The sequence below is a fragment of the Belonocnema kinseyi genome, chromosome 2 (assembly GCF_010883055.1).
Source record: "Belonocnema kinseyi isolate 2016_QV_RU_SX_M_011 chromosome 2, B_treatae_v1, whole genome shotgun sequence".
In the NCBI taxonomy this organism is placed as follows: Eukaryota; Metazoa; Arthropoda; class Insecta; order Hymenoptera; family Cynipidae; genus Belonocnema; species Belonocnema kinseyi.
The window spans coordinates 119,818,353-119,826,848 of NC_046658.1; the positions used below are offsets into that span (position 1 = coordinate 119,818,353).

The 8,496-nt window shown below is 26.2% G+C and overlaps 1 protein-coding gene across 3 annotated transcripts in view; it reads left to right on the plus strand.

Annotated features, from left to right (window-relative positions):
- Positions 1-8,106, plus strand: part of LOC117183160 (beta-TrCP) — an 81,066-nt gene extending 72,960 nt beyond the window's left edge. For all 3 annotated transcript variants that reach the window (XM_033376384.1, XM_033376382.1, XM_033376385.1), the window contains exon 9: positions 6,436-8,106. The gene's annotated coding sequence lies outside the window, so the exon portion shown is untranslated. The remainder of the gene's footprint in view (positions 1-6,435) is intronic.
- Positions 8,107-8,496: the final 390 nt, after the last annotated feature.

An 8,496-nucleotide genomic window follows, 5' to 3' on the forward strand; every position in this document is an offset into this window, starting at 1 on the left:
TGAATAACGATAGTTCCTAATTGGTTAAAAATGTAACTACTTTGTTGAAAATTCGTTTTTTTCGTACAAAATTTTTTTTGCAGCTAAAAATTGAACTACATGTTCTATTTTTAGTTGAAAATGCATCGTGTTTAGTGAAAAGTTCAAGTATCTACTTGAAAATTCATGTATTTTTATGAAAAATTCGTTCCTATTGTTAGGAAATGAATTTTCTTAGTTGAAAATTCATCTTTTAGTTTACAAATTCAACAGTTTTTTTTGCAATTATTTCTCTCTCTTGACTGACAATTTTTTCTTAGTTGAAAATTCAACTCATCTTAAAAAATCGTCATTTTGCTTGAATTCAACTGTACATTTTTCGTTCAGAGTTCATCTTTTTTGGAATTGAAATTGAATTAATTGGTTAAAAGTTCATCTATTTTGCTAAAAATTAACTTTTTTGGGTAAAAATCCATAATTTTAATTGAAAATTTATTTCTGTTATGAAAAATGATATATTTTATGGAACATTAGTTTTTTCTTTGCCTGAGAATTAATTATTTTACTGAAAATTTACCTATTCCACTTGAAAAATAAAGTATTTTGTTGATAATTTTTTTTTCTTAAACTCAAAATGTAACTTTTGACTGCATTTTTTTAGTCAAAATTTCGTATTTTTTGGTAAAAATGGTTTTTATTGGTTTAAAGGTCAATTATTGAAGTTAAAGATTCATCACTTAAGTTAAAAATTCAGTTTCTTCGTTTAAGATTCATCTATTCCAGTTCAAGATTAACGTCTTTTTTGTAGAAAATTACTCTTGTCGTTTGAAAATTCAAGTATTCCAGCTAAATACTCATAATTTTTATTGAAAATTCATTCTTATGGTTGAAAATAAAACCACTTGGTTGAAAGTGTAACTTTTTTGTTTAAAATTCATCCTTTTGGTTTGAAATTGATCTACTCCAGTTGATGATTAATTATTTTAGTTTAAAATTCATCACTTGGCTTGGAAATTCGGTTTTTTTTGTGCGGCAAATTAATTTTTCTTAACTGAAACTTTCTTTATTCCATTTTTGGTTGAAAGCCGATTCTTTTCTAGTTCGAAATTCAACTGTTTGAATAAAAATTAATATTATTTATTTGACAGTTTTACTATTTGATTAGAAAATCATCTATCTTGCTAAAAGTGCAATACTTTAAGTTGAAAAGTTAAGGATTTGAAGCGGTGTAAGTAGAATTTAATATAATAGCCATATAAATGTTAGAAGATAAAATAAAAATTTGTTCGAATTATTATCAAAATCATGGTTTTCAGGAACAAATTAAAAAGATTATTAATTATGTTTGAGTATATTTCAATTATTTGATGATTCGACGGTATCAATATAGCAAGATTAAAAAGATGTTGCAAAGCGATGTTACTTGAAGAATATCTTGTAATATCATTTTTCAAAGTTTTCTTAATTAAACATATTAATTAAATCTCTAGAAGCAAAGAAAACCCGAGCAGGGATTCGAACGAAATTGAGGGGCATTTTTGGATATTTTCAAATTATTTCGATAAATTAAAAATAATGTTGCTAAAAACCAAGCTCAGTCAAAAAAAGGTTTCAAGATATAATGAGACTACGAATAAATAATGTCAAACTTATGTAGTAATTATATTTTATATAGAAAATAATGAAAAGAAACGTTACGAAACTTTGGTTTCATTCTTTTTTGTTTCTTTGGACATAAAACTTTGAAGTAAGGTAATTTTGACATTATCTCTCCGTAGCTACATTATTTTTTACTCCTTTTTCATACTTAGTATAATTTATTTTTAAATTATATTGAATTAACAGAAATAATTGGCAAATATCAAAAAAGGCCTCTTGATTTTGTTCGAATCGTTGATTCCGAGTCGATTGTTTAAAAATATGCGAAGTATTTGAATGGCTCCGTACTTTGAAAAAGTATTGAGAATGATCGTCTACCATTTCGCCACCTGGTGCCAAAAACTGGAACTAGAAAGAGTAGGTACAATTTTAAAGTTGTTCATTAATTTTTGCTTAAAAGTGTTTTTTACAATAGTTTTGTGAAGCATAAAACAATGATTGAGTACTAAAAACAAATCTTTATAAAAAGACAAATAATTTTAGATAAAATTTCCATATTATATAGTGAAAAAACGCGTTTTTGTCAAATAGGTTTAACAATGAATAATGATTTCACTATTTTATGTAAGTTTCAATGAATTTAAGTTTAAATAAACTTGAATTAATGTAAGTAGCGACAATTCTTATCCAGGTTATGCGAAGAATACGAATAATAGACGATTTAGTGTGGCCGTTTTAATCCAAAAAAAAAATTGCCGGCAATTTCCCGGTTCGCAAACATTTTTCACGGTCAATGAAAATAAAAAAATTGAACTCTAAAGCTAACAATTTTTCCATTTGAATTAATAAAAACTGAGCTGCAAATAAAAACACTCAAAATGGAACTCTTGAATATCGAACTTTTAAAATAGTTTACACACATAAAATGGAAGCTACGAACACTTTTAAACTGAACAATTTTTAATTAAATGCAGTTTAACTGCAAAATAAATTTTTTAACTTTTATAAATTGTAGAGGTCAAAGATTCAGATTCAGTTTTAAATATATAATTCCACGTTATCATTTTCAATGCTCTAAAGTCTAAATTAAAGAATCAAACAATGAATAAAATTTTTTCAAAATTATATCATTTAAAGCAATTTTAAACAAGAAACATTAAAAATTGAACGAAATCATTTCTTTATGAACTGAACTGTTCTTAAATTAAAAGTGAAAATATTGATATTTTCAATGGTTAAAAAAACCCTTAAAATGCTTCCAAATTTTATTTGAAAATCTTGAAAGAACTGCATGTTTTTTTTATTTTCAATTTTTAAAAATATTTTAGAAATTATTTCAGAACTTCTAAATATCCTTTAAAATGAATCTTTTTTTCTCAATTTTTTTCGAAATTCTGCCAAATTAAAGAAATTTCTTTAAAATCTTCCACGTTCATATTTGATAATTTTGTAAATCTTTTTAAATCTTTTTGAAAAATCACTCAAAATTATCTTTTCAAAATAAAAATCATTATTAATTTTCATAGGAAATGTTTTTAATCTTCTGAAGCCATTCCAAACTCTTAAAATTTTTTAAAATTTTTTGTTCGAAATCTGTAAAAATATATATTTTGGCAGTACGCGTACACACTTTGTTTAAATTATTTTAAATCATTTCAAATTTTAAATTGAATTTTTTCAAAACTTTAAAATATTTCTTCAACTTCCTTGAATTTTGTAAAAGAATAATATGTGTTAAATTGTTATTTATATATCGAAGTTCAACAATTTTACTTACAAATAAAATTTTTTTCAAATAGAACAATTAAAATGTAACGTTCAAATTTTAGTTTTTAATATTTAAATACAATTTCTGATTTAAAATAAACAGTCAGATATTTCTAAATATTAAGTAATTATTATTGTTCTTAATTTAAAAAGTTCAAATTGAATGGTTTAAAAATGGAATATTTTAGACTGAAATAATATTTGAAATTTAATAAAAGCCTTTGTTTATGAATATGTTATTTTGAAGTTATTTTAAAATTGGAAATAGTTGATAAAGTTTCAATCGGGCGTTTTCAATTGGTTTAACTGATATGACTTTCCAATTGAAATAGTTTAAATAATTTTTAACATTAGAAACTGGAAATTCTAAAATTCCCAACTGATTTCGAATCGTCTTGTAAAGTTAATTATTATTCACTTTTTAAATCTTAAAGAACAGTTTAGTTTTAAAAATCATTATTAATTTATATTCACAGTTGATCGACTGAAAATGTATTTTAAAAAAGGATGGAAATCACAGACAGATATTTGTAAAAAAATATTTTTCTCCACCTTATAAGATGTAAATTCCATTTACATCCCTTTGTTTCCCGCAAAGACTTACTTTTAGTATCCAACAAATACTTTGAACCCCACAACAATAATCGTTAAAACACTTTTATGCAAAAATTAATGTACAACTTTAAAATCGTACCTATTCTTTCTAGTTAGATTTCAACTGTTTTTTTAATAATTAGTTAAATTGTGATCTTTTTCAATTATGATAGCATTTAGTTTAGAATGCGTATTTGAATTAAAAGAATTTCAAAATGTAGTTTTAAGGACTTAAGAAATCAAAAATTAGAACCGTTTAAAATCGAATATTTTTGGTAACAAACGTTTTTAGTTGATCAACTGTGAATATGAATTAAATTCTGATTTTTAATTTTGAATTGCACTCTAAAATTTAAAAAGTAAATAATAATTGATTGTGAAAAACGATTCGGCATCAGTTCACAATTTTATAACTTCCGGATTTTATCGTTAAAAATTAAACTGTTTCAATTAGAAAGTCTTAAGCAAATGTAAACGCCCTATTGAAACTTTATAAACTATTTTTAATTTTAAAATAACTTTTAAATAATATATTTATGATTGAAGGCTTTTTTTAAATTTCAGTCTAAAATATTCCATTTTTAAATCACGTAATTTTAAATTTTTCAGTTAAAAAAAAAAGAACAGTTACTTAATATTTAGAAATATTTGACTGTACATTTACATTTATTACATTTATTTACTGTACAATCATTAAAAATTGGAAATTATTGCAAATAGTTTAAACGAAGTGTCTACCTGTATTGATAAAGCCCGGCTATTCTCACCAAAATTTCGGTTCAAATATTACACGGGCTAATTTGAAACCGAATATAGATTTTGGCAGACTTCGAACATAGAATTTAGAAGCTTTTTAATAATAAAATTTTTTAAGATTGCTAGGAAAATTGAAAATGATTTTTTTTTAATTATTTGAAATTCAAATAATTTTAAAAGATATTTAGAAGTTGTGGAAAACTTTTAATAATATTTTTTAATTCACAAAAATTCGAAACAACATGTAGATGTTTCAAGATCGTGAAATAGAATTTCGAAACATTTTAAGGATTTTTAAACTATTTAAAATAAAAATTTAACATAATTTAAACAGAGATTTTGCAAGATTTTACAAATTTTTAGTTGGAACAAGAATTTACCCAAAATAATAACCGGGAATTTCAAATTTTAACAAATTCCGAGCTAGCACTGAAAATTTTCGAAAAGGAACGAAAGTTTGAAGTGGAACAGAAAACTTTTCCAAAGAATTATAATTCTGAGTTGAAGCAGAGAATTTTCAAATTTTAACCAATTCTGAATTGAAACTGGTATTTATCCGAAAGAATTATAATTTTTCTTGGAACAGGGAATATTGAAATGTAAATAAATTCCGAGCTGAAACAGGGAATTTTTTATTAGAATGAGTTCTAATTCTAAGTGGAAACGGGACATTTTCGAGAAAAATTAAAATTATGACTTGGAACAGGGAATTTTACAGAAATTCGAATTCTTTTTGGAAGCTGCAAATTTCCGAAAAGTATTAAATTCCGGATTTGAACAAGGAATTTTCAATTTTGAACCAATTCTGAGTTGGAACTTGAATTTTTCCAGGAGAATAACGATTATCAATGGAAAATTGAAATTTCCAACAAAATTATTGTTCAGTGTTAAAACGAGGTATTTTCGAAAAAAATTAAATTATGAATTGAAACAGGGATTTTTTCCAAAAAGTCCTAAAATGGGAAATTTTCGAAAGGAATTAAAGTTCTGGATTTAAACAGGAAATTTTTGAAAAGAATTAAAATTCCGCATTTAAATAGGGAATTTTCAATTTTTAACCAAATCTGAGCTGGAATTAGAATTTAAAATTGCTTAAAAATTGTATAATTTTGCATATTTTTAAATTCAGTGATTGATTTTTCAATTGAGAGCATTTAAAATTATAACGTGGATTTATATTTTTGGAACTGAATCTTTGAACTCTACAATTGATAAAAGTTAAAAATTTGGCAGTTTAATTGCATTTAATTTAAAATCGTGCAGTTGACAAGTGTTAGTAGCTTACATGTTATACGTGCAAAATATTGAGCATTTGAATACAAAATTGTTGAATGAAACAAATTTTAAACTTCAATTTTCGAAGTTTAAAATGCAAGAGTTTCACAGTGCTTTCATTTGCAGTTCAGTTCTTATTACTTCGAATGGAACAATTAGATTTAGTGTTTTATTTTAAAAATTTCATTGACAGTGGAGAATGTTTGCGAACTTGGAAAAAACCGGGAACTTTTTTCTTTGACAAAAATGGCCACCCTGCACTAGGTGGCGTAGCGCAGTTTAACCATTCCCAATACCTGGAAAAAACTCAAGATACCTGAAAAGAGCCTGGAATTGTCAGGGAATTTTTGTCCAGGATTTGAGTAGATAACATGTTTAAAAATCAATAAGTAGAAAATTGAATGACATGATTACATTTGAATTGCTACATTTTTTAAAAAATAAATTTGTATTGATTTGTTTCAGACAAGTGGTTAGTGCGTGAATCGAACATGTTCACGGCTATGTGCGCAGAGAACGAAGAACCAGTGTCCAATGTGAGGATCGTTTAATCAGGCGCATTTTCATATGAGAAAAAGAAGAGAATCATGGCCAATGACTTTTATTTCTTGCTTGCTGTGAAAGGCAGAAGAAATGATCTGGACTGTAAAAGATTTCACAAAACCGTACTATTTCGAGGGCAGGCATGCCAATAAAAAGGCCTGATGATGGACAGACAATATAGTGAAAGTACATTAAGTACATCCCATGGATGTAGACTGTTGTCATTCGCTTTGGTCATTATTTACTGGAATTCTTCTACGCTCTATGACACGATAGAAGCTGACCATTTTCCTATTACGAAAAAAAAAGACTTAAAGTACGCAACAAAATGGGAACGTTTTTAGGGAGGCTGGATACACTTAATAAGATTCTAGATGTATAATAGTAAATTAAAGATTTTTTATGTAATTAATTTATAGTAAGAAAAATCGTGATGTGTCGTTCGTTTGGAGTACTTATTCTGTGTGAGTGAAATTTTGTTGCGTGGGAGCATAATTACAATTAGCTATCATATTTCTATGTCTTTTGAAACTAGCCAAATTCAATTGTTATTTTTTGGACGAAAGGGTCTTACACCAATCGTTTAAATGTTAAACTGATTTCTTAATCGCCAAATCTCGGGACATTTTATTTATATTGAGAAGGGAGAAACGATTTTGCACAGCCTTAATAATTATCGATCACTGCATTTAAAAAGCTCGCACAAAGCCGTCAATTTGTAAATAGAATATATATCTACTAATTATGAAATTTAGTTATCAAAAAGGAAATTCTTAAAATTTAAGTCCGTAACAATATTTATTTATTAGTAATGCCTTAATAAAGCAATTTTTCTGATTCTTTTGAATTTAAATTGTACGAGAAATTTGTATCACAACTTTTTTTTGTTCTTTTATTAATTTTTTTGCTTATCACCATATTTATTTTATAGATAAATCGTATTTGGATTTGTACATAATTTGCTAGATGAAAAGAAGAAGTTGTGAATATTATTGAAGTAGCTGCTTTCATTAAACAAAAAAACTATTGTGCTGCTTGACGCTGAGCATCTATTTATATGAAAGAAACAAACAAAAAAAAAAAACAAAAAATGAGTGGATCGAGGCTGTGCAAAATAAAAAACGAGTTGAAATTCTGTGATGGAACACCAGTTATGTGGGTGGGATCGACAATTGTCCAAAACAGACTTGTAACTCTCTGATCTGTCCTTTACTGAATGACGCTGCCGACGTTAGTTGTATCATTAAATTAATTATGACGGCTAGCGACGTTTTATTGTTCTATGTACTGAGAGTTTCTAGAACAGATTTTTACATTTTTAGACAAAGGAAGTATCGAACTTACGTGTTGGTGATATTTGTTGTAAAACCTATTTCTGTTTTCACCTGAAAGTAGCGATTTATTCATGACACTTGTGCCAGTGGCACGACCGAACTATCACATACTGTACTGCTAATTTATCATCTTTAAAAGAGAATGAGAGTGAAAAGTGTAGGCGCAACTGTGACGATGAATGTATGAAGTGACGGAGGTTTTTAGGAATAAGATGATATGTACTCTTTGAAATATAGTAATGGCATAAGTGAATCGAAACTGACGAAAATTTCATCATTCTCTGTAGCCTTAGTTTTATAAATTTACGAGGGACTGAATAATCGACTTTTGAAAGTACACCAGATTTTAAGGATTTTAATAACTTCAAAAGGTTTCAAAGATTTCGTAAAAAAACAATAAAATATTTCAATGGTTTCAATTATTTCGCAAAGTTCTCGACTTCAAATTACTTCAAAGATTTGAATGATTTTGCAAAGAATACGATTTTAAATTATTTAAATGATTTTACAAAGATTGCGGAGATTTAAAAAGATTTCGATTTTAAATTATTTCACAAACATTCTAATATTTAACAAAGATTTCGATTTCAAATTATTTCAATGATTTCAAAAATTTCAAATCTTCCAATGATTTTCAAATATTTCACAA